The sequence below is a fragment of the Fukomys damarensis genome, unplaced genomic scaffold, assembly GCF_012274545.1.
Source record: "Fukomys damarensis isolate Sample0158 unplaced genomic scaffold, DMR_v1.0_HiC HiC_scaffold_7, whole genome shotgun sequence".
Lineage (NCBI taxonomy): Eukaryota > Metazoa > Chordata > Mammalia > Rodentia > Bathyergidae > Fukomys > Fukomys damarensis.
Genome location: NW_022900919.1, coordinates 15,505,633 through 15,529,996, shown reverse-complemented (window position 1 = coordinate 15,529,996; position 24,364 = coordinate 15,505,633). Strand labels below are relative to the sequence as shown.

Here is a 24,364-nt window from a genome sequence, read left to right as displayed (position 1 = left end):
GGGTTCTGGAGAGAATGTGAAAGTAACCAGGACTGGGTCCTGTGACAAAGTAAAGAGCACAATAGCCCAGAAATAGCAGTTTCCTTTGACAATGGAAAATTGTCAGGCAATATTTAGGTGCAAGATGAAATAGTTACCTGGGCTGGATGCTAGGAATTCAGAGGAGAAAGAAGGAAGAATGTGTGTGTGTGTGTGTGTGTGTGTGTGTGTGTGTGTGTGTACTGGAGCATGTGTTTTGTGATTGGTGTCCAGCTCCTATTTAGGAGGCAAACCGAATGAAAACATTCTTCATGGGATAGGAGGTGGGACAATGTTGGCTCCCACAGTGTGGAAAAATGGATAACGAGGCTGAGGGTGTAGATGTCATGCACAGGTCCCTGGTTCAACCCCAGCACTGCAAGAAAAAAGAACAAATAGGGAAGGACTAGAAGCAATACACCAAGTTAGAATACAAAGATTCAAGCGAGAAGCCAAGGTCCCAGTAGGAGTTTAATCTGATGTGTGGTTCAATGCAGCATGTATAAAATCAAGTGTCCACCTTGGTTTTGTTCACATAGGTAGAACAGGTGCCTGTCCACATGCTTATTAATAGGTCTAGCCCTGAATGTGTGAATTCTTTTTGTAATAATTACTGGGACCCTTCATTCTTATCCCTCCCTTCTTTTCTGGTCCTGGGAATTGAACCCAGAGCCTGGTGCATGCTCAGCAAGTGGTCTACCACTAAGTTATATCCCAGCCCCCATTCCTGCCTTTGAGAATAGAGAGATAAAACATCTCCTACCTCAGAGACCTATTAGAAGGGTCAGTTAAAAGAAATGGAATCCAGCATCTCTTGTACTGGCCTCTGAATCCTAGGATTCCTGCAGCTTGTTTCTGTTCTCATACCTTAAATGTAGACTCACCCCTAGCCTTAGACCTGGTGAGATAAAGATTCAGCATGGGGTTGGAGAAGTTGTTTGAGAACTAAGACCAAGCACAAAGTTTATTCTCTCTGATGCTTAGTGTGCATGGTAAAAAGTGGGCACGACAGCTGGGTATGGTGGCACACACCTGTAATCTCAGCACTCTGGGAGGCTGAGGCAGGAGGATCACAAATTCAAGTCTTGCTTGGGGAATTTAGTGAGATCCTATCTCAATTTTTAAATTTTATTTTGGTATTGGGGATTGAACCTAGGGATTTTGCACAAAGTTTTATCCCCCATACTTTTTATTTTTAACTTTTTTGGATTTTTTTTGGCTGTTGCACACACCTGTAATCTCAGCACTCTGGGAGGCTGAGGCAGGAGGATCACAAATTCAAGTCTTGCTTGGGGAATTTAGTGAGATCCTATCTCAATTTTTAAATTTTATTTTGGTATTGGGGATTGAACCTAGGGATTTTGCACAAAGTTTTATCCCCCATACTTTTTATTTTTAACTTTTTTGGATTTTTTTTGGCTGTTTTTTTTTGAGACAGGGTCTCGCTATGTATCAGACTGACTATGTAGACTCACCCCTAGCCTTAGACCTGGTGAGATAAAGATTCAGCATGGGGTTGGAGAAGTTGTTTGAGAACTAAGACCAAGCACAAAGTTTATTCTCTCTGATGCTTAGTGTGCATGGTAAAAAGTGGGCACGACAGCTGGGTATGGTGGCACACACCTGTAATCTCAGCACTCTGGGAGGCTGAGGCAGGAGGATCACAAATTCAAGTCTTGCTTGGGGAATTTAGTGAGATCCTATCTCAATTTTTAAATTTTATTTTGGTATTGGGGATTGAACCTAGGGATTTTGCACAAAGTTTTATCCCCCATACTTTTTATTTTTAACTTTTTTGGATTTTTTTTGGCTGTTTTTTTTTGAGACAGGGTCTCGCTATGTAGTTCAGACTGACCTGGAACTCACTATGTAGCCCAGGCTGGTCTCGAACTCACAGCAATCCTCCTGTCTCAGCCTCCTGAGTGCTGGGATTACAGGAGTGCACCACGACGCCTGGCCTTATTTTTAACTTTTGAGATAAGGTCTTGAGAATTTGCTAAATTGCCCCAAGTTGGACTTCAGCTTGCCATCTTCCTGCCTTAGCTTCCCAGATGGGTGGGATTATAGGCATATGCCACTATGCCCAGGCCTATCTCAAAATTTAAATAAATAAATAAATAAGAAGAGCTGGGGATATAGCTCAGTGTAAAGGTCCTGAGTTCAATCCCCAGGTACAGAGGCAGGGTGAGGGGGGAAATGGGTGTGGCTTTTTAAGCATTGACTGGACTGGACCATTTGAGAGGTCATAAATTATATGAAATGTCATAAAATTATATATATATATTTTTTGGGGGGTACTGGGGATCTAACTCAGGTCCCTGCCCTTGCAAGGCGGATGGCAGAACCACTGAGCTAAATCCCTGGCCCCATTTTTTTAAAAAAAATATTGATATGATTATTGCTTTATTATTTTATTAGGATGTGATTTTATTAAAGATTTTAATATTAATTCCATAATTGCTTTAGGGACTGAGCTACAGTCCACCTTTTTTTTGAGATGAAATCTTACTAAGTTGCTAAATTCCCTAGGTTAGGTTCAAACTTTTGATTCTCCTGCCTTGGCTGCCGGGAGTGTTGGCGAACGTCACCATCACAACCATGTGCAAACTCATATCACCCAAAGGTCTGTATTTCTTAATCTTAATGCCTCCAGTTAAATGGTGTGAGGTGTTTTTAAAGCACTTTTTTCTTCTGTTACTTTGAGAAAAGGAATGAGGGAAAGAAAATAGCCAGACATGGGCTGGTGATGTAGCTCAGTGATGGAGTCCTAGCCTAGCATGCACACAGTCCTGGGTTCAATGTCCAGCACCACAAAAAAGAAAAGAAAAGAAAAAGAAAGGAAAAAGTGAGCAGAGTGAGCAGTAAAAAAGGAGGGAGTAGTGGGGTTTTAAATCTTGGTCCCCAAGAGGCAGCAAAAGAAAATCAACACAAAGCAAATGTGAAATCCATAGAGTCTGAAAGGAGAAGAAAACGCCTCAGGAAATCCAAGAGAAAGCAAAGGGCGAGGGGTCAGAAATAGACAGAGCCCGAGAGTCCCAGGCCTGGGTACTAAAGCGAGTGGGAGAGCCCCAACTGGAGATGGAGGCATTTTCCGGCAACATTAAAGCCTGTCATTGTTGGAAACAGAGAGGATGTTGTGCACAGGGCACATCAGGCAGCGACACAGACGCAGCCACGGTCCGTGTGACAGATTCCAGGTGACAAACAATGCTTTGCCTAGGAGCCCGGAAGGAAAATGGCTCCTTCTACATGGGCAGGCTCAGGCCGCAGAGCCCAGAAGTAGCTCTTAGACACATTCCTGAGAACGCGGGGAGGTGCATTCCCAGCGGTCTACTGGGCAGCCAGAGTTTCAGAGCCCACGCTGGGCGTCCCACAGCTTCCAATGCAGAAAGCTTTGAACACAGAGCAGGGGCAGGAGACAGAGCGTCCCAGCAGTGCTTCGAAGGGGTGCGATTCCCTCTGCTTCACAAGAGGGCGAAGAGATGGGCTATCCAATGAGGATCCGTCATTCATCCAGGCCCAGGAGTATGAGGCTGACACTCGGGCCCCAGCTGCTCCATCCCCAGGCCTTCCCACTTACCTCATGCTGGGCACTGTTTCATTTTTTGAAGTCTCACCTAAGGCCAAGCTCTTTATATACTTTCTCTGAGCTATAACAGGATCCAGCCATGTGCTTAAGTGTCAGCACATCAGCATTTCAAAAACCTGCCACTTCCACATGACCCTGACACCTAGAGCTAAAATTGGACTGCAGCTCAGAGCCTGGGCATCTCTTTCCTTTTCTGATGATTTCATGGAAGTGGGGGTGAGGCAGGGAGCCCTGAGTGGGCAGAATCCAGAACAGGAAGTTTGCCTTTCCCGGCACTTACACTGTGCTTATGGATTTCCTTATATTCACAACCTTCTCTAAGAAATGCAGACCTCAGGAGGCTGGGGGGTGGTGTAGCTCAATAACAAAACAAGTGCTCAGATGTGTGAGGAGACCCCAGGCTTGACCCCCAGCCCTGCCTTCAACACATATACAAGGGCTGATCCAAATACCGTCTAAATTTGAAGAAATTTATTGCAGTAAAAGACACATTAGCAATTGTACCCCCTCAAAATACTCCCTTTGCTTCACACACACACTTATCCTATCATTCTTGCCACTTTCTAAAGCAGTTCCGGGAGCCCTCTTTTGCGAGGGTCTTGATAAATCTGATAATAAACACAGTGAATGTTGCTGCTGAGTGTCCGACATAAAGGCAGGCGTGAAAACATTACCTGGTGTCCTCCTTCACTTTATTCACTGGGTCCGGCACTGTGCAATTTCTGGCTCTTCCCCAAAGTCGAAATGACACTGAAAAGTAAACATTTTGGATTGATGCAGGGCACTGAGGCAGCCACCACTGCATAACTGAAGACACTCACAAAAGAAGATCTGCAGAACTGCTTCAGAAGCGGCAAGAACACTGGGATAAGTGTGTTCAGCACGAGGGAGAGTTATTTAGAAAGGAAGTAAAGGCAGTGTGTCTAACTCTAAGTTTTTTAAAAAAGATATTTAATGTTCCTCATACTTTTTGATCATAGCATAGAAAAGGAAACACAGTCCATATGTTCCCCTTTGGTTATTTGGAGAAAATATGATCTAGTTGCTTTCTGTTTTTATTGAAACATGGAATTAAGTCTCCCATTTTAGATTAATTGAGAATAGAATCATTTTTAATAAAAAAATCAGCAGTTTAGGGGACAGAAACTCATATCCATTGAGAACCTATTATGTCAGGTGCTTTAATCTTGTTTCACTCATTTCTGGGAGGGAGGTATCACTTTACAGTTAAGGAAAACGAGGGCCAGAGACATTATACAAATAGCAGGTGGCAGAGCTGGGATTTGAACCCAAGGACACTTGAGTTTTTTTTTTTTTTTCCACTTAAATTTTGACTAGGCTTCGAGGATAAAACCTGGGGATTAAGAGATTAAAACTTTTAAGGTGTTTAGGCCAGTATCTGGAACACAGTAAGTTTAATAGGTGTGAACCTATTGTTATGAGCACTACTGATACTGAGTGGAACTTACGTGTATTGACAGAGTCCTTTTTTTTGGTACCGGGGAATCAAACTCCAGTCCTTGTATTTGCGGGGCAGGCGGCAGAACCACTGAACTAAATCCCCAGCCCAGCACTACTGATATTGAAAAAGCATCCACAGAACCACCTTTTCAAGAGCACCTCTAATACATTAACTTTTTTTTTCCTTTTTGTGGTCCTAGGGATTAAATCCAGGGCCTTTGCACTGATCCTCATCTCCAGCCCTCTATATTTTTAAAATTTTTGATACAGGGTCTCACTGAGTCACTACATTGTGATCCTCCCGTCTCAGCCTTCCAGAATGCTGTGATTACAGGCACGGGCCTCCATCTCTGGCTCAGTTTTAGAGATAGCGGCTTGCTCTGTGGCCCAGTCTGGCCTGGAACCTGTGATCTTCCTGCCTTTGTCTCCCATGTGCCGGGGTCACAGGTGTGCACCACACACCCAGCGGATACATTTATTTCTCAGTCTTATCTAGCAGATGGACTGATCTTTACAGTGAAAATGGCAGTCACTGTTCTCATGGGGACCTTGGCGCATGACCTACATTGCAGGGTGACTGGGTCCCTTTCTGGGTGTCTGCATTCTTGTGGGTGAAGGCTGCAGTGAGGGTTTCCAGAAGGTCACTGCCTTGTCTTTTCCCTACTTAGCAGCTGGAAGGAAAGAAAGGCACAGGAACTGTATGAGCAGAGTGCTGCTGGTGTCTCCAAAATGGCAAGCACAAACCTTGCTTGTGTTGAGCAGAACACGGTTTTGGGGCAGGGATAAGAGACAGAAAAGCCAGGTTGATGAGGAAGGCGGCCTGTAACTTTGCCAAGACAGACGCTGAGGAGGATCTGGGGCACATTCAAGACGGCCAGTCCAGCTGTAGTCACATCAGAAGAGAGGCTGAGGACATGGGACTTCCCTTCTGGGCCCTTGCTCACCTTCCCGGGGGTGTCTTCCAGAGCTGCCTGCCTCTCCTTTCTCCTGGCTCAGCACCCCTTCTTGTCTGCACAGGGACACCTGAGCACACCTCCCTACCTGTCGTAGCTCAGAGCACTTCGAACCTTTGTCTTTGGCCACACTGAAAGTTTATGGTATGGGCCTGAATTTGCTTTGAAGAAGGGCCTGGGCTGTGTATCCTTCATCTACATGGTGATGGGTGTGTAGTAAGCATGAAAGAAGGCATGATGAAGTGGTACCTCCAAAACAGAAGGGGCCAGTCTTTCAGTCAACTGCACAGTCTGTCACATGACTAAAACTAAACCACTTTCACTTTTTGTTGCTGTTGTTTGAGTATTCTGCGGAATCCTATTTTGTTCCTTTGTTTTTGTCTGGAGGTACTGGGACTGAACTCAAGGCCTCACTCACTAGGCCAGGGCTCTAGTGCTAAGCTACATACATTCTCAGTGCATTCAATTTTATTTTGAGACAGGGGCTTACCAAATTGCCCAGGCTCTGCCTCAAATTTGCAATCCTCCTGCCTCAGCCTTCCAAGTAATTGGGGTTATGGGTGTGTATCACCATGCCCAGACTGAATTCTGTTTTTTTTTTTTTTCTTTTTCTTTTTTAGTACTGGGAATTAAATTCAGGACCTTTGCAATGAGATACATCCCCAGGCCTCTTTTATTTTTTCTTTTAAAACGGGGTCTTACTAACTTGAAAAGTTGCCTAGGTGAGGCTTAATCTTGGGATTTTCCTGCTTCAACCTCCCTGAGTGCCAGGATTATAGGCATGCACCACGAAGCCCAGCCTGAATCCTGTGTTGAGAGTAAAAAGTTATCTTAAATGGTAGATCTGAGAATCTAAGTATGAAAGGAGATGACAGACAAACACAGATAAGGATGAAAGTTTGGGTGATGGCTTTGTTCTTTTTCTAGAAGGTGGACGGACTCCCTTGGAGCTGCCCCATGTGGCCTGTATTTATTCAATGTCCCTTTCAGGTCAGCAGCTAGAAATGGAGGTAGATGCTGGCTTCCTCATGGGCAAGCCGCCTCTGATCTTTTTTCCAGTTCTAGCCTAGGATGCAAGCCTGAAGCAGGATTTGAACTTTCCTGATACAGGGCTGAGGCAATGTGAGGCAATCGGGGCAGAAATGTGCCATTTATGCAGAATGACATCTGCAGATTTTGCCTCCAGGACCATTCAGCTGGAGTCACATTTGGCATTTAAAAAATGAAATGAAGCAACCACAGAAAGAGATAAAAATGGCCCGGACTCTCTGTCCACAGTCTCTGTCACTGTTTCAAATAGGAACAGGCTTCATAACTAGGGAAGACAAAGTAGGGAGCTAGGAAGGGTGGACGTGGCCAGGGATAGGAGCATTTATCTGCCAGAGCTGGGATCTAATCAGCCCCAAGTCAGCTCTGGGGGCAGGGACATAAACTAGGGTTGGTGAAGTGCAGGCTCCTGGCTCTGGCTCACACACAAAGAAGGAGGTACACAGGGATTTACAGCATTCTTTAGTGCTGTAAAAGGTGGGAAATGCGTCAAAGTCCACTCATAGAGGGCTGCTTAGCTAAACTGGGGTATATCCTGTGCGGCTGTAAGGAGGAAGCAGATGTACTGATGTATGAAATGAAGAAAACAAAGCATGAATCAGTGCTCACTATGGAGGAAAAAGAATATGCACTCTCTTAACAGGCACATACCTAATGTGTACAACCAAGAAGAAATGGCAGTGGTCATCTCTGTATATGACAAAGGAGACAGAAGATAAAAGGAGATTTGGGGATGAGTGGGGACAGATTTTGTATTGTTAACAGTATTTTCTATACTTTTAGATTTTTTTTAAACGCAACTGTATTCTTAAATTTACAAACCACACAGCATCAAGGCTGTGCCACTTTGTTACTAGCCAGGGAAATGGGGTACTTGTATCTGTCCCCCAGGGCTGTTAGCTCATCCAACAACTGAACATTGAAGAATCTAAGTACAGAGCCCGGGTGCTCACGACGGAAACATTCCCCCAGCAACTTTCTCTGGCTTGCTTTGTCGCGAATCTGAGTCCTTTGGCCCACAACTAAAAATGTGCAGTGGTCTTACAAGCTTAGTGGCCTGCAGACCGCACAGGCGGGGCAGCTTCTAGAAGCCTTGGCTTCATTTTCCCCTCGGCTGATTTCTCCCAACTGGTTCTCGCAGGGTCAACTGGAGCCCTACCTCTGGGGCACAGCAAGTGGCCCGCCGGGAACGAAGCTGCGGGACCGAGCACGGGACATTAGGGTGGGATTTAAGTCCACTCGTGTTCTCCAAATGAGATCTGAGGGCTGGCGAATCCCAGTGACGAGCGCGGGGAACAGACGTGTTACCAGGAAGCTCCGACCGCTGCCTGCAGGGAGGGAGGCCAGGAGGGGCGTGTGGGGCCGTGCAGCCCTCCCTGGTGTTCGGAGGCCTTCTGGCGCCCCAAACTTCCGGACGGCTAAGGTCTGATCTCCCGTGGGCTGTGCGGAGACCCCCGCAGCGTGAGCGGATCGGAGACGGAGAGTGGTGTTCGGGTTTAGCAAAGCCAGGGGCAAACTGGCTAAAGCCGCTACGTTTTCCAGGCGCGGGCCCGAAGGCGGCCTCTAGCGGCCATTCTGAGAATGCGCTCCTGCGCCTTCAGACCGCTGGGGACTGGTTCATCCTAAACTAGGCCTCCACCGGACTGCGAGGCAACGTCCTCTGAAAACCTTCTCCAGGGAGAGTCGTGAGTCAGGCTGGAGTTGAGCCCTATGCAGCTAGGGTCCAGAATTCAGGACCAGGTTGGACTCCCAGTGAGCCCTTCTTTTCCTTCAAACCTCCCTGCCCCCACCGTGATTGAACCCAGGGCCTTCTCACCAAGCCAAATCCTCAGTTCTTTGTTGCTAAATTTTGAAACAGGGTCTCGTGAAATCCCTAAATTGCCCAGGCTGGGTTCGAATTTGCAATCCCCCTGCCTCAGCCTCCCATAGTGATGAGATGACAGGCGTGCATCACCATGCCTGGCAGCTTAACCTAGAGCATCCTGAACCCCACCCTCTCCTCAGGACCACTCACCTTTCTGTCTTAATTTCCAGGGAAGGCCCGTGGCACTTGAACTCTGGAAGCTTTCTCGCTGTGCTTCTTGAAATTCTTTGCCAGTTGGAGATCCAGTGTTTGTTGAGTAAGTGAAACCAAGTCAAGTTGAATAAATGGAGAGTGGACCTGAAGTTGAACCCAACCCATTCTCCTCAAACCCGTTTTCTGAGTTATTTATAAACATAATATTGACTTTGTTTCTAATTATAAAATCTGGTTATTGCGAAATGCTGGGTTGAAAATACTGATCAAGATCTCTCTGTATTTCATAGAGGATCAGAATACATTCTTTGTTCCTTATTGAAAAAAAAAACCCACACAAAGTGGGGAGCTGTAATTGGGTAGTTTTCAAGTGCTGGGAGCTACATTTCCTCTACCCCAAGGCGGATCCCTTTAGGGCAATTAAGAAGCTGTCATATGGCATTTACTTTTCTTTTTTTCACATATTCCTTCCAATTCTTTTTTCTATATTGCAAGCTACCGTCCACGGAGGGTCATAAATCCCTCCCCCCATGTCATGTGTTAGCCCACGTGACTGGCTATACATCTGTTTTGCAGCTGTTGGCTTTGCAGTTTTATTTTGCCCTAGAGCAATGCTTCTCCAACGTTAATGTGCCCACAAATCATTTGGGGGATCCTTTAAAATGGTTTATAGTTAGAAGTTGGATGCCAAGTGGTGCTGATATTGGTGCTCCAGACATTGTGCATAGCAGAGTGAGGTCCTTTAATACCAGGAACAAAAAGATTGAGAGAACATTGGCCAGAATTGGCAGAACCAGTCTGGCCTTGAAGGGAGGAGACTTCCTTGCAGAACTCAGTCTACTCTAGTCTTCTTGGGTCACTTTCTCTTGTCCTGTAAAAGTGCTTTACTGTTGTCATTGGTTGGAGAGGAAACCCAGGGAGTAAATCCAAAGGCTCTGTCAGTGCAGGATTTGTGCACAAAATCCATGCTTCCTCAGGGCCTCTGACTGCAGGAGACAATAGGACACTGCAGCCAGCTGTACCAGTGCGACCTTCAAACCAAACTTAGACCCTGTGCCTGGGTTGAGGTTCCCTCAACTTTATTTTACCAGTGTGCTAGAGAGGTGGCATATGTGGGCAGGATCTACGATCTGCTCCCTGCTTTATTGGTGCCTGCGAACTGGGACAAAATTTCTCCACTGTAGCCTGTTGACACTCTGGGCTGCACATTCTTCTTCCTTGCTTCCCCTCACCCTCCACTCCCAGCGCTGGGGATGGAACCCAGGACCTCAGACATGGTAGGAAGTGCTTGGCCACTGAGCTACATCCCTGGCCCTTCAAAAAAAAATTTTTTTTTTTTTATTTGAGTCAGGGTCATGCTAAGTTGCCCAGGCTGGCCTTGAACTTGTGATCCTCTTGCCTCAGCCTTTTGAGTAGCTGGGATTCTAGGCATATGTGCCACCGTGTCAGGCAAGGCTGCATATGCTGTGGGGAAGGCATAGTGACCTGTGCATTATGGGATGTCTAACAGCAGCTCTGGACTCTATTGTCTAGATGCCAGTGGCACCCCCAAGTACCCCCAGATGTCAAATTGAGAACCCGTGGACTTGGATAAGGTATAATTTGTCAGTTCTACTGAATGTCTGCTTTCGCCAACATTACATCTGTGCCTTTTCAGTTCCCTCTGATTTCCCCCTTTCTTGGTGGAATGTTCCAAGTGGGAGACTACCAAATGGGGTTTCCAAGTAAGAGAAGCCAAAATGCATGGGTTTGTTCTCCGTGCTTTTTCTAACTGGTTAGTTCTGGTCAGTAGGAAGACTGGGTGGGAAAGGATTCTGAGCCTATCCGTGTGCAGCAGGAAGGGCTCAGTCTTGCCTGGGTGCAGGTGTGAGCTGGGAGTCCTCCCTATGCTTGTTAATGGGTTGGTCTTTTTAAAACTGAATTGCCCTCTTTCCTTGCACCCCGTTATTCATTTTGCTCTCAATGGTGCAGAAACTGTAATCTAACGGAAAGCATGTTGGCCTTACTTGAATCCCCGTGATACCGAGTAGGAGATAGGACCTTGTAGGAGTGGGTCCATTTGCTCTCTGCTCCACAGTTCAGAATATGAAGATTATAGGAGACAAAAAATGAAAGCACCTAAATAGTTCCTGCCTGATAAGGATGCTATTATGGTTTGTGTCTAGGTGCCCCCCTCCAAAAAAGCCTCATGTGGTCAGAGGTGGAGCTTTTTCAAAGGCAGCTGGATCTAAAGTGTGTGATGCTGAGATTAAGGGTAAGTGATTAATAAATCAGTGCACTGGTTTGGCACCACCCTAATCCCAGTACCCTGGATACAACATAAGGGAAAGAAAAAGGCTTGTCGTTCCCTTGCTTGCTTGCTTCTGCTATCTTCTGCCTGCCATGAACTGTTTCTCTTCTGTGGTGCCCCTCTGCCAAGCCACCCTGCCTTGTAGCCAGCCGATTATGGACTGAAACCTCTACCGACTGTGAACTAAATAAATCTCTCTCCTTTTAACTTTGGTTGTGAGGTATTTTATCTCAGCAACAAGAGAAAAGTAACTAACACAGACATTTGGTACCAGGAAGTTGAGTCCTTGCTGTGACTATACCTGGCCATGTGTTCAGGAGGCTTTGGAAATGGCTTATGGGAAGAGTTTGGAAAGGTGTGGAGATACTGGCTGAAAAAATAGAGCTGAAACACCTTAGGCTGTATTTTATGGGAGAGTCTGGTGAATGCTCAGAAGATCAGAGAGCTAGTAAAGACCAGGCTCAGGAGGTTCTGCTGGGATGGCACTGGATGCTGGGCTTGCCTTGGCAAGTTTGTCTGCATTTTGTTTATTTGCAGAGACATTGCCTGAGACTGAGGTTAAGGGCAATGGGCTAATTAGTCTCGTAGAAGAAATTTCAAGGCAGTCTAATTGTGAGGCGGTGGCATGGCAACTGCTGTGGGTTTTTAGCTAGACTTAATGCTGAGAATCAAGAGCAAAGAGCACAGCAGAACAACTTGAAACACTGAGAGTTTGGCCAGAAAGGAAGCTTCAGTAAAGTTGTGGCCTGTAAAGATGGAACAGAGAAGAAATTGGTTGCTGAAATGACTAGCAAGGAAAAGACAAGTATTTCAGAAGATGACAAGAGAAAAGATGGCCTGAGGACATCACAAGAACCAACAGGACTCCTGCCTCCGTAGCCCAAGGTTGGAAAGGTGAAAGACTTTGGGAAGAGAGCCCCAGAGCACCACGGCGGCAGCCTAGGGAAGTTGTTCTTTGGGATTTCATTCATAGGCACTGGACCCCTACAGCCAAGGGAGAAGGAGGTTTGGCTACTGCTTCAGCTGGCAGCAGAACTTGGCATCATCCACATGGTGCTGGTATTAGGTGCATGCAGAATGCACTAATTGTGGGCTCAGGAAGGTTTCCACCCAGACTTCAGAAGGAGGCCTGGGAGGCCAGGGCAGTGTGTGAAGCTAAAGGTGCATTGAGCTCCCAGAAATTTGGAGAAGTCAGAAGAGTGGATCCTTTGAGGAAAACTGCAAGGAAGGAGCAGAGCTGGACCCAGAAAGAAGCCATGGGAGCTACCACCACTGGAAGTGGTGCCATCAGAAATGTCACAGTGGCAGAGTCACCCAAACTCTTTGGAGTCCACATCCTGCCACAGATTGCCTTGGGTGCTCCACATGGAACTACAAGACTTAGTGTCTGCCCTGCTGGATTTTGGACTTGCTTTGGTCCCATTCCTTTGTATACCCTATTTGTACGTTTTGGAACAGGAATGTTTATCTTGTGCCATTGCATGTTGGAAGTGTTTAACTTTCTTTTCGTTTGTACAGGGGCTCACAGCTAACAGTTGGCCTCCTTCTCAGAGGAGACTTGAGACCTGGAGTTTTCAGCAATGCTGAAACTGTTAGGACTTTGGCAACTCTTAGAGATGGACTAAATGTTTTTTTACGTAAAGGAATGCACATGAATCTTAGCGGGCCAGGGGTGGAATGTTGTGGTTTGTGTCTAGATGTCCCTGAAAGCCTCATATAGTCACAGGTGGGGCTTTTTCAGAGGTGGCTGAATCTAGAGTGTGTGATGCTCTGGTTAAGGGTGATTGCTAACTCAGTTCACTGATGATTTGGCACAATCCTGATAGCCTGGATACCAGGGACAGAAAGAGGCTTGTTTTCCCCTGTACTTGATTCTGCTATCTTCTGGTTGCCATGAAGTGTCTCTTTTCTTCGATGCCCCTCTGCCTAGCCACATGACCTTGTGGTCAGATGATCATGGACTGAAACCTCTACAAACTATCAAGCTAAATAAATTTCTCTCCCTTTGACTTTGGGTGTCAGGTATTTTGTCTCAGCAGTGAGAGAAAAGTAACTAAGACAGATGCTCAGTTATTTCCATGTGTTTGCTCAACCTTTATTTACTCATTTACTAGATAAGTGACCCACATTTTTTTTGAGACAGGGTCTCACTATATAACTCAGGTTGGCCTTGAGCATGGCAATCCTCCTGCCTCTGCCTCCTAAGAGCTGGTATTATAGCCTGTGCCACGATGCCCAGCAGTGACCCGCATTTTGGGGCAGGAAATATGATCCTTTAGAGCATATGATCTTATGCTAGTTACTCAGACAATTTCAGAAGATGAAAATGGGTCTAGAAGGAGAAAAGAAAGAGTTGGGAGAATTCCACCAAATATCCCTTCAAAGTGAAAGTGTGCTTGGAAGCTGGTAACGTGGCCAAGGGAACAACTGGGAGGAGGAAGAGGAGATTGTATTTGTCAACAGGACTCCCGAGGGACCACCTAAGGCGTTCTCAAAGTATGGTTCCAGGACCAGGGCACCAGAATCACCTGGCATACTTGAAAGTCTGCAGCCCCAATGCTGAGCCTGATTTGTAGGCATGGTGTTTCCCCGAGTTGTTTCTTCTTAGGCTCAGAGCTTCCAGACTGTGGAATTTCTAATCTGTAGCAGAGAGAACATAAATAAGAGGTAGAGATGTTAGAAGTTGGGCCAAGGTTGGGTGTGGTGGCTCAGGCCTATAATTCCAGTGCTCTGAGAGGCTGAGGCAGGAGGACCATAAATTTGAACCCAGCCTGGGCAACTTAATGACCTGGCTAGAGTCGATATCAGAATAAAAAAATAGAAGAAAGTATGGGGATGTAATTCACTGCAACACCTTGGGTAAATCCCAAGGACTGCAAAAAAGAAAAAAAAAAGTTGGATTGACAAAGGCAGAAATCAGGTGACAATTGATAAAGGATGGAAAAAACTCATATATTAAGTCTAGGCTTGAAGCCTATTAATGTAGGGACAAACAGCAACATACCCCCTCCACGTCTGTGTCATTACTTAATGTTGTCAGAGTAGATGTACATAATGGTCACCTGCAATATTGATGGCGAACCTGTGGCATATGTGCAGCAGCAGGCACGCAGAGCCCTCTGTCGGCACATGAGCCAAGTCATACCAGCAGCAGAGCACTGGGTAACAGTTGGTTTTTTAAAACTAAAACCTCAGCCTTTGGATTTAATTGCAGTTTTGTCACTTTGGGATAAAGAGGTGGGTTTTAGGTGGTAGTTTGGGCCCTCGGTCTTGGAAGGTTTGCCATCAATGATCTAGAATCACGAGGGCAAGATTCTTTCTTTCTTTTCTTTTCTTTTTTGTACTGGAGATTGAGCTTGGGTCCTTGTGTTTGCAAGGCAGGCAGCGGAACCTCTGAGCTAAATCTCTGGCCCTTTTCTTTCTTTTTTTTGCGGTGTTGGGAAATAAATTCAGGGCCTTGTGCATCCTAGAGACCTACTCTCTTACTGGCTATACTCTCAGCCTAGACAAATCTAAATTATTCTTTATGTTCCTTGTTTAAAAATCATAGGATGGGCCCCTGTGTCCTCTCTTGCACATGGCCCACCCTCACACTGAAGGGTGTTCTCCTTTTCCTGCTTTTACTTGGCCCAAACTTGCTCTGCCTGTTTCTTTTCCTACCTTTAATAAAACTTTGATGCTGTTAAAAAAAAATCATAGGATAGTATAGATTTCACATGGACTTTTTAAAAATAAAAAAATTTAGCTCAAATAAGTAAAATTTGAGTAGTTTTACGTATTTGAAGATTCCCCTTTGGGGCAAGCTTTCTTCCTCAAGAGACACAGCGATGAGACCTCACTGCCATTTGTCGGAGTTCCAGAGCCAGGCTCCGTGCTTTTCTCCACTCCTTTTTGGGAACAATGCAAAAATTCAATAAATCTATGTTGGTTGATTAGCCTCTTTGTAGGCACTGGGGAAAGATGGGGGAAGCCTAAGTGTTTTGGAGTCATCATGCTCCTGCCTGGGTAATTATTGCTTCTATCTGCAAGACTAGGCATTCCCTGCTGATTTCCCATGTTGTTTGTATCTTTGGAGAAAATGGAATCTGTGCGTCTAGGGCAGCCTGGCTGCGAACCTTGACTTCCTTTCCATGTTGGTTCCCTGTGGCTCTGAACTCACCTGTGAGCTCTCTTAAGGACCTAATCGTAATTACAGATGAAGTGAATTTCTGCCCTTGTTACCTGCTGTGAAAGTCCCAGAGGTAAGGAGAGGCTGTTTCTTTCAGTGACTCACTGAGGAGCCCTGCCAAGGTCCCTAAAGCAGCAGTGTCAGCATCAGCTGGGAATCTGTCAGAGATGCAGATTTTCGGCACCGCCCAGACCTGCTGGATGAACTACATCAACAGTGGAGGCAGCCCTCCGGTTAAAGACCTGCCCGGTGTTCTGATGCTTGGTCAGGATCATTGGGATCGTTGCTCTAGAGGACCTGTCTTCATCCACCTCAGCTCTTACTACAGCCTGGGGATCAAGGGGGACAAATGGTTCTCAATTCAGCATATTTGCACTATAAATCTAGAAAGGTAACTAAGCTTAGTAGAAAGGGCATAGGTTGGAACAAACCTGGGTTAAATTCTATCTCTGCCCTTTATTCCCTGTATGTATTTGAGCATAATGATAATTCTAAACATCATTAACCATGTTGCTAGTCAATGTCTTTCATGCTTTCCAGAAAGGGCTGTCCTGAAAACAGAATGGGCTCATGGGTAAAAAAGTACCTCCTACACAACTCCACATATTTGAGGCTTGTGCATTTCCTTACCCTGCTTAGGCATTGGCAGTGTCTCCACTTGGAAAAATATGTCTTCTAGCCAGGTATGGTGGCACATACCTGTAATCTCAGCACTCTGAGAGGCCAGGGCAGGAAGATCCCAAGTTGAAGCCCAGCCTGGGCAACTCAGCAAGACCATCTCAAAAAAATAAAAGAAACCTGAGGATGAAGAAGGCCCTGGATTCAAACATGGTTATCAACACCATCACAACCACCACACACACACACACACACAAACAAAGGTGTCTTCCTATAAAAATATTTAGTGCTGAGAACCAAATGTCTTTTAAATAGCAATAATAGCATTACACTTTAGTACATTATGGGTTAAAGATGAACAACAGGCTTTTGTGTGCTGGACTGAGAACTTTATTATCCATTTATTTCTTCATTAGTCATGCCTTTAAAAAGCACAATACGATTTTCCTATGGGGAAATATATTCCAAGTTCCCCAAATACAATTTATACAAGGCTTTGTGACACGCTCTGTCCATTAGATGTTTCTAAGCATCTATTACATCTTTAATGCAATCCAGAGAGTCAGGCTGAAGGAGCCTGAGAGCTTGGAAGCTCCACAAAATCAGCATCTTTCCTCAATACTAATACTATATTGTGTGAGTAAGTAAAAATCAAAGGAAAGCACAGTTGTGACTTTTTTTGTTCTTGTTCAGACTGTTCCTATTTGAAAATGAAGATGTCAAGTTGGATATGGTTGAGCATACACATAATCCCAGCATTCCAGAGGCTGAGGCAGGAGGATTGCTGCCGATCTGAGGTCAGCCTGGGCTACATAATGAGTTCAAGGCCAGCCTGAATGACATAGCAAGGCTCCCTCTCAAAATTAAAAAAAGAAAAAGGAAAATTAAGAAGTCAGACATTAGGCAAGCACTGAGTTTATGGAGGTGTAGAGATAAGTAGGAATGACAGTTAGATGACCAGTGTGGCTGTGAAACTGCACTCATTGCAGGGTAAAATTTCCCTCTGTGCACCCTCGCATCTCAATTGCCAGAGCATTTGATCACTTCAGTGTTGTGGCAGGCACCCCAGGTTCTGCCTCAGAGGAAGTACACAAGTTGTAGGAAGAGGCTTCAACTCTCATTCAAGGTCCGCGATAAGCTTTCCCCTCTTTACAGTTTGGTGTGTGAACATTAAAGTTTTCAGGAGACTGACTGTCTGCTTGAGGCCATGTGGCTATGAACATCCTGCAAAGGCCTGTGTTCAGAGGTGGGGTTTCTGGAAGGTGACTGGATCACAGGGACGCTCCAGCTGGATGTACTCTCAGGAGGTGGGGCTTGCTTCAAGGTGGGTCATGGAGACAGGACCTGGAATTGTGTATCTTCCTCCCCAACCCCTCCTTTCTCTGTCAGTTTCCAGCCCACCATATGAGTTTTCCTCTGCTCGGGGCCTTCCACCATGCCACTTCTGTGCTAGCCTGCTGACCATGGACTGCATCTTCTGAATCATGAGCCAAAGCAAACCTTTGCATGGTGAGTATTGTGTCCCTGTGATGAAAGATGTGACAAAGACAGTGTTGCGGATGGTAGGTGCCTGTGGGATGGAATATACATAATGGCAGAGTTCCCCCACCAAGAAAATGGCCCCTCCATGAAATGAGTTATGTCGGGGAATCTAAACCAACTCCCAACAGGAAAATGAAACTTCCCTACCCTGCCTCCTTCCCGCCTCTAAGTTCAAACTTGCCAGTCAGTTCCACCCTCGTCACCCGCTTACGCACATGGCCTCCCAAGCCCTTGTAAACTTTACCCCAGCAGGGTCTGCTCTCTTGCCATTGTTTGAGACATACAGGTAGCTCCTTCCTCCAAGAAAGCCTCTCCTCAGGTGCGCCTCTTCCGGCTTGTTTTCTTTCATTCTGGTGCCAAAACCTGGGAAGCCTACAGTTGGGATTTCAGGATGATCCCCTACCAGTTGCGGTTCATTGGCCTCCTGGCTGTTCTTTCTCGATCCTGCCAGATAAGCACTTGACCAGGAGCTTTCACCTTTGCTGTTGGTGACATCTCACATCCACACTGGCCCCCAATTTCTGAGTGAGTACTCAGATTAGCTTCTCTCTCTCAGGTTCTCTGTCCCTCTCTCAAAAATCCTAGGTCAGACGGACTCCTCTCAGTGGGGGGCCAGGACCACGGCCCCAGGGGCACGCCCTGTCAGCCCAGTTCCTCTCCTTCTCTCCCCAGAGATGTCAAAGGGGATGAGGATGCTCATTCCTTTTGCCCTTCTCCTTGGGAGCTTTCTGATACTCACCGTCTAAGCCTGGTCCTCCCTTGCCATCAGAGCTGCACCATCTAAACCTCCTCAGTCAACACTGCTGGGATGATTGCTGTTTAATCATTTTTTTTTTTTTTGAGACAGGGTCTCACTATGTAGTTGAGACTGACCTGGAACTCACTATGTAGCCCAGGCTGGTCTTGAGCTCACAGCGATCCTCCTGCCTCAGCCTCCCGAGTGCTGGGATTACAGGTGTGAGCCACTACACTACACCCGGCTTTGCTGTTTAATCTTAAAACTCTTGGACTCACCGGTGACATCAGGCCCGAACACCTTATTTTCTACTGTAGCCAGGCTTGGCCACAATACAAACTAGACAATGAATCCCGATGGCCAGAAAATGGAGCCTTTGACCCGAGTGTTCCTCAGGACCTCTACAACTTTTGTTGATGAAACGGCAAATGCTCTGAAGTCCCCCATGTGCAGACTTTCTCTTACCTCCGCTCCCACACCTCCCTCTGTCAGTCTTGAGCCACTTCTCAGATTCTCCTAGCCCACACCTTGTCACCCACGACCCCCAATCCCTGGCCAGAGCCCAATATGTCGGCCTTGAACCGGGCAGATCGCTCCCTTCTTGCTCTATCTCCACTGTACAACCCCATCTCTTCCTCTTCCTTCGTGCTGTCGGCTGCACTCTCCCTCCCCACAATGACCTCATTCCCACACGAAAAACCACCTGCCTGCGTGCTCTCACCATCCAGCCCCCACCTCATCCCGATACCCGACTCTTCCAGCCCCTCCCACTTCATAGATGCCTCTCTGGGAGGTTGCAGGGACTAAAGGGTATTGTCAGAGTTCATGTTCCTTTCCCCCTTATTGATCTCAGATTGAAAAGCATCTTGGTTCTTTCTCCTCCAACCCTGACACCTACATCAAAGAATGAATTCTGTTATTTGACTCCATCCTATGAACTGACCTGGCATGATATATATATCATGTATATATATGTTACTAACCTCTACCCTTCTTCCCAAGGGTAAGGAGAGAGTTTGGATGGTGGCCCAGGCAACAGCAGATGAGCTCCATGCCACAGATAATACCAAGCTAGTTGGAGCACAGGCTGTTCCCAGGGAAGACCCCCATTGAGACTATCAGGTCAGGCAGATTCAGGACACAGAGATCATATGATCCTCTGCCTCTTCAAGGGTCTTAAAAAAACAGCCCACAAACCAGTTAACTTTTATAAAATCAGGGAGATAACCCAAACTCCAGAAGAAAGTCCAGCGCAATTTCTGTTGAATCACACTAAGGCCCTTCAGAAATGCACCAAAATTGACCCAACCTCTCAGGCTGGCGTGATCATCATTAACACCATTTTATATATCAGTCAGCCCCAGATATCGGGAAAAAACTCAAAAAGATTGAAGAAGGCCCCCTGGCTTGTCAATGTGATCTCCTTAACCTGGCCTTCATGGTCTACAATAATTAGGAAGAACTAGAAAAACAGGAAAAGGCCCTCTGAGATAAGGATAAATACCAGATGTTTGCAGATGCCCTGTATGGCTCAAGATGGGGCCCCAAATCAGAAGGGCCTACAAACAAATCACCTGCTTAGGTGCTCCCTGGTACTTGCTTTAAATGCAACCAGACTTGACACTGGGCAAAAAATTGCCCCAATCCTAGGCCGCCCTCTGGCCTTTACCTGGCCTGCAAACAGGAGGGCCATTGGAAGATTGATTGTCCCCTTTACCAGAGAGGGAAGGGGACAACTCTTCCCCCACCTCCATATCAAGGGCCTACTTTGCCAGAGCTTCTAGGAATGGCCCCTGAAAATTGACAGTGCCAGGGATGCCAGCCCCCACACAGATCACTTGTGAGCCTAGGGTAATGATCTACATCTCTGGCAAGCCTATCTCGTTCCTACTGGATGTGGGGGCCTCTTGTTTGGCCTTACCCCACTTCTCAGGATGGACCCTTCCATCGCAAACCCTCATAGTAGGTATCAATGGGATTCCCACTAGGCCATTTATGACAGGCCCTTTTACCTGCTGTCTTCATAACACAGCCTTTACCCATGCCTTCCTGGTCCTCCCAACATGCCCCATGCCTCTCCTTGGGCAAAACATCTTAAGTAAATTTAAGGCTGCTGTCACTCTTTACCAGGCTTCCTCTATACTGGCTAATTTATTCTTATTACAAGTTGAGCCAGACTCTCCTCTCCTCCTGCCTTCTTCTTTGGTTGACCCCAAAGTCTGGGATCTCACTCAACCCTCACTTGCTGTCCATCATGACCCAATCCAAATCCATCTTAAAGACCCCTCCGTTTTCACCAATTTTCCTAATACCCCATAGTGCTTAAACATTTACAGGGACTCAAGCCCTCATCCAAGACCTTCTCCAAAATGGCCTCCTCTGTCCTCACACATTCACCCTATAACACCCCCATCCTTCCCGTAATCTAACATGATGGTTCCTACCACCTTGTTCAAGACTTGTGCACCATCAATGACACTGTTCTTCCTGTATACCCAGTTGTCCCAAACCCATATACCCTTTTCTCCCATATCCCCTCTGACATAACCCATTTCACTGTTGATCTCAAGGATGCCTTATTCATCATTCCTCTACACCCTGACTCTGAAGACCTCTTCCTCTTCACTTGGACAGACCCAGATACCCATCACTCTCAACAATACACCTGGACTGTGCTTCTGCAGGGCGTCCGGGACAGTGCTCACTTTGGTCAGGCCCTTGCTTCTGCTCTCTCTCAATTGACTATCTTGCCTCTACCCTGCTTCAGTATGTTGATGATATGGTCCTCCGCAGCCCCACCTTACAAAACTCACAGGCCCACACTGTTCTCCTAAATTTCCTGGCCACACATGGGGATCAAATCTCTCCCAACAAGGTCCAACTCTCCCAACCTTCAACCACCTGCCTCGGGTCTCTCTCTCTCCACAACATTGTGAGATTACCCTTGATAGAAAAAAACTTTAATGAAGCCCTTCCCACTCTGGTTTCATGAGAAGAGCTCCTCCTGTTCCTTGGCCTTGCTTGCTACCTCCGCCTTTGGATTCTTAACTTTGGGCTCTTGGCTAAACCCAAAGTTGACAAAGAAAAACTCCTTAGATCCTCTAGACCTATTTGATGTTTATCCCTCTTTTATAGCCCTCAAGACTACCCTTCTTTGCACTCCTGCCCTAGCCCTTCCTGATCTAGGCTTTCCTTTCATTATCTGCATATCTGAGGGAAGGAGGGATTGACTTCGGAGTCCTAGGACAAAACAAAGTGATCTCCATTGCACTGGTCGCCTATCTTTCCAAACAGCTTGATCCAACACTCAGGGGCTGCCCCCCTTGCCTACAGGCACCGGTGGACACTGATCTCCTGTTCCAAGAAAGTGCCAACCTTGCCTTTGGTCAACCAACAACTGTCAGGTCCCTCCTCCACCCACAAGATCTCCTAACACGCAGAGCTCTCTCCAGTCTTTCTCCCTCCCATCTCCAACTATTCCATACCACATTCGTAGAAAACCCATACCTCTCTCTACAATTCTGCTGGCCACTAAATCTGGCTTCCTCACTACCTGACCCTAACTATGACTTCACTCATTCCTGTACAAAGGCTCTTGATCATCTCCTTTCCACACTTCCTCACATCTAACCACTTCCATCCTAAACCCTGACGATACCTGGTTCATAGATGGCAGCTCTTTATTACGACCTCAGGACCCAGATGGGCAGTCTGTGCTGTTGTCCCCCGGGGGATGACCTCACAAAAGGCAGAGCTCATTGCCCTTACTCAAGCTTTAACCTTAGCAGCTTCCAGAATAGCCAATAGCTAGCTACACAGACTCTAAATATGCTTTCCACATTCTTCATTCCCACAGCTATTTGGCAAGAGAGGGGATTCCTGTCCACCCATCACAAATGGTCCACTCATCTTGAAACTTGTAGAAGTGGCCCAACTCCCCACGTGGGTAGGAGTTATCCACTGCAAAGGACATCAATCCTCTAATGACCCTGTTGCTTTAGGCAACAACAGAGCTGATGCAGAGGCAAAAAGAGCTGCCCTGCAGACACTTCCAGCCACCCAATTATTGGCTATCACACCCATAACTCCTTAGTATGAACCACAAGAAAAACCAAAATGTCTCCAACAGGGTGCATCTCAATCGGGATACTGGCTTCTTTACAGGGGTCAGCATGTTCACCCTGATTCACAAACTATTGCCATCCTGATGAATATACATAATATCCTACACATTGGACACATATCCCTCCTCCATCTTATTTGGCCCTCTTTATATCACCCCTCCCTAACCCGCTGTGTCCAACAAATAACTCTCATGTGCCCTGTCTGCTCTGTCACCTGTCCACAGGGTGGACTCTGCCCAAATGCCTTTCCCACCCAACAGGCTTATGGCCACCTCCCAGGAGAAAACTGGCAGATTGATTATACCCACCCCCTCAAAGTCACTCTATCTCCTTACACAGGTAGATACCTTTTCAGGGTTGGTTGAGGCTTCCCCCACCATATCAGAGGGTGCTACTCCAGTTGCACATGTACTTCTTTCAGAAATCATTCCCCGTTTCAGGCTGCCTCGCTCCACACAGTCTGTTAACGAGCCCGCTTTTGTGTTTCGCATTACTCAACTCGAGGCCCAAACCCTTAACATAGGCTGGAAACTACACATGCCATATAGACCCCAATCTTCTGGGAAGGTAGAAAAAGCAAGTGGGCTAATCAAAACACACCTGTCCAAGCTCACCTTGGCGCTCCAAACCCCATGTAATGAGCGCCTCTCTCTAGCCCTCACTTGACTAAGAGCTACACCATGCAAGCCTCTCAATTTGAGCCCATTTGAGGTTATGTACAGGAGACCCTTTCTCCTAAAAACCTTCCTGAACCCTTTCCTCCACTGGCTGATTATCTCCCTACACTCAACTCCCCTCATCACTTTGTAAGAGCCCATGCCGATCATTTTCTACCTAGTCCATACCCCACTGACCACTGCCATCTACAGGTTGTTCCTGGGGATCAAGTTTACCTCAAAACCCTTGCCACAGGGATCTTACCCCTAGATGGGAGGGACCTTCTAGAAGTGGCCCTCACCACCCCTAATAGCAGTCAAAGTTGGAAAAACATCCTGGTTCCATCTGTCCAGAATAAAGTGCGTTACTTCACGTATCTTTTCCTCAAAGTCCGACCTGCCTCTGGCTAAACCTAAATTTTCTTCCCTCCTGACAGGACCCACCAAGATCAAGCTCACTCGTATTCCTGAGAAATAAATAATCCCGTGCTCCTCCTACAGTTGACGTTTTGATTTTCTGACTTCATCGTTGAGCTACAACAGGACCCTCATTGGTTTGCCCCCCTTCCCCCAGGTAACTTGATCGAAGAGGTCCTCCTGTGGACCGAAGACCACTGCTTTCGAGGCACCTTTTCAGATTTCTCATCAGATGAGGTCTGCTTGCTAACATTTCTTCTCTTATGTTGGTGGATGCTACCCCACTTCATTTCCACGACTCACCCCTGTGCTAGCCTGCCGTCCAGCCTTTCTAGCCATTTACACAGCCTTGTCCCTCGCTCGGGCAATTGGTCTCTTCTCCTTCTGGCCCCAGACTGGTCTATACACAGACTCCTCTTCTTTTCCTCCTCCTGACTGGACTGATCGCCATTCCCTCATGCTCCCCATTCTTCACCCCCTGATAACGCCCTTTTACTGGCAGGCCCTATAGGCTGATAATTTCCCTTCTCACCTTCATCTCAAGTGGAGAGACACTGCCCCACTATATGCCTAACTGTGAGTGCTCCGGCACACACTGGGTAATAGATCACAGGCTGCGGGGGCATGAAGCCCCTATATCACAGGGCAGGCACCTTTGTGTCGTACACCCCCATGCACTCACGATTTGTGTGCCAAATCACTCCGCACTCACAGAGGCCAGACCTACC

General features: G+C 46.7%; 2 long non-coding RNA genes across 4 annotated transcripts; one reads left to right on the top strand and one right to left on the bottom strand.

Annotated features, from left to right (window-relative positions):
* The first annotated feature begins 9,107 nt into the window (after window positions 1-9,107).
* On the top strand, window positions 9,108-23,959 carry LOC109117933. Of its 2 annotated transcripts, none has more exons than XR_002025241.2 (3): window positions 9,108-9,188; window positions 17,551-17,670; window positions 23,657-23,959. It is a non-coding gene; the product is annotated as an uncharacterized LOC109117933 (long non-coding RNA). The 2 variants fall into 2 exon arrangements; XR_002025240.1 differs by lacking the exon at window positions 9,108-9,188 and adding an exon at window positions 11,309-11,339.
* Window positions 13,549-16,269, bottom strand: LOC104860035. 2 transcript variants are annotated; one of them, XR_004516193.1, is made up of 4 exons: window positions 16,243-16,269; window positions 15,597-15,872; window positions 13,904-14,015; window positions 13,549-13,707 (listed from the first exon to the last, which is right to left on the bottom strand). It is a non-coding gene; the product is annotated as an uncharacterized LOC104860035 (long non-coding RNA). The 2 variants fall into 2 exon arrangements; XR_779554.1 differs by having other exon boundaries at window positions 13,549-14,015.
* Window positions 23,960-24,364: the final 405 nt, after the last annotated feature.